We start from the raw sequence: 1,997 nt of genomic DNA on the forward strand, positions 1-1,997 counted from the left end.
ACGATCATTTCCGCCTTGGAGCGTCCATGTACAGTCGTTCGTCGATGTCCCACACCGCAATGGCTTGGCGAGTGACCGATGAAGGCATCGTCCAGAGTACCAAAACATCGCCGGTAGAAGAGGTGATGTTCGGCGAGTATTTGGAACGGGTTTTCACCGAAAACTCCGAGGAGATCGCCATCCACGACACAGAAACGGGTCAACGGTACACCTTCGGCGAGCTTCTCCGGATCGGTAAGAGCATCGGGGCCCAGCTCCAACAACGCGGAGTGAAACCGCATGATCTCGTGGTCCTCTGCGCTATGACCGGTGTCAAAGCCTGCTGCTACATGCTCGCGCTCATCTTCTGTCAAGCAACAATGGTCGCAACGAAACACTTTTTCTCTGTCTACGAATTCAAAGACGTCCTCGAGAAATTCCCATCCTTGAGGTTGATCATCGCAGACAACGCTTCATCGAGGAATTTGCGTCAGGCCGCGACCGTCGAGGTTCTGAATCTTGAAGAAGAAGAGTGGGATTTGAGCCGAGCCGCTGATTTCAAGCGTCCAAGTGCGGCCGATCCGAAGTCATCGGTCATGTTGCTCTGTCTCACCTCGGGCTCCACGGGGCCATCGAAGGCAGTCTGCATCTCCCACTACAACATCATGGGGAAGCTGAAACAATGGACGTCGGATTTCGGCCGCTTCATGATGTGCAACCCGATCTCGCATCTCAGTGGTATCATGTTCTTCGAAATGGCCCTCGCAAGGGGTGAGCGTGTTTTCATAGCTCCGGAGAGCCTCAAGGAAGACATGGGGAAGTATCTCGAACTGATCTCAAAGCACAGGATAGACACAGGTCTCACGATGCCCGTTATGTTCACGAGTCTGACGAAATTTGGACCCACCGATAAACTGTCGACGGTGCGACGGTTTTTCACGGGGGGTCCTCGATCCCCTATTCGGTCATCGACGAATTCCGGAAGCTCCATCCACATATTCTTGTGGAGAACGTCTTCGGATCATCGGAAGCCGGGCTGATATTGAAATCCCTCGATCCGGAAAAATTCATTACCTCTCAGTCCTCCCTAATGTCGAAGTCAAGATCGTTGATCTCGCAACAAACAACACCCTCGGCCCTAACCAGGAGGGAATGCTCTATTGTAGAGCGCCTTCTGTGACTTTGGGCTATTACAATAACGAGGAGGCCACCAGAGAAGCTTTCGCCGATGGATGGCAAGTCACGGGCGACTTGGCGTACCGAGACGATGAAGGATTCATAGTGATCGTGGATCGTCTGAAGCAGATGATTAAATGCATGGACTCTCAAGTCGCTCCAGCGGACCTCGAAGCCCTGCTCAGTCAGAACGGCGACGTTCTGAAAGTTCTCGTCGGTGGAGTTCCCCATGAGGAGTTCGGCGAAGCCGCTGCGGCCTTCGTCGTACCTCGGGAGTCTTCGGATCTGGGAGCACTGCGGAAGACGTTGCTCAATGAGATCGAATCAAAGTGTGCTTTCTACAAACATCTGCACGGTGGACTCTTTTTCGTTGAGACCCTCCCCGAGACGGACAGTGGGAAGTTCTCGCGGCGAGACATCGTCGCTCATCACCTCAAGAAGGATATCAAATATCTCGACTGAGCGGATTAAACAATCCGTTTTGCTCGCAGTACCGACCATGGGGAATGGGTAGTTACGATCACATCTCAATCGAACCGTCAAGATCGCCAGATTCGACCGATCAAGAAGGACACGAAGAGCGGGCAAATTGAGTCCTTCAGAAAAATAAAAACATTTCTGGAGCCATTGAAAGCCGGAATCGTCAGCTCTCGCCGAGAGTCTTCTCGAAAGAAGAGAAATCCACAATCCGCCTCGATGCTTCTCGGCTGTTTTAGCGCTGAGCTTGCGGATGGGACTTGTTTAGTCTTTGGCATTGTGATCTTTGCACACGTTGCGGAATACTATTCGGCGTAGAATCTGAGCGCTAGCTACTCTGAGGGACTAACACCTAATCAGGCGGA

General features: G+C 52.3%; 1 pseudogene; it reads left to right on the forward strand.

Moving 5' to 3' along the window:
- Nucleotides 1-59: 59 nt before the first annotated feature.
- Nucleotides 60-1,617, forward strand: LOC100900105 (probable 4-coumarate--CoA ligase 1; annotated as a pseudogene).
- The last annotated feature ends 380 nt before the right edge of the window (nt 1,618-1,997 follow it).

The sequence above is a fragment of the Galendromus occidentalis genome, unplaced genomic scaffold (genome assembly GCF_000255335.2).
Source record: "Galendromus occidentalis unplaced genomic scaffold, Mocc_1.1 scf7180000076818, whole genome shotgun sequence".
Taxonomy (NCBI): domain Eukaryota; kingdom Metazoa; phylum Arthropoda; class Arachnida; order Mesostigmata; family Phytoseiidae; genus Galendromus; species Galendromus occidentalis.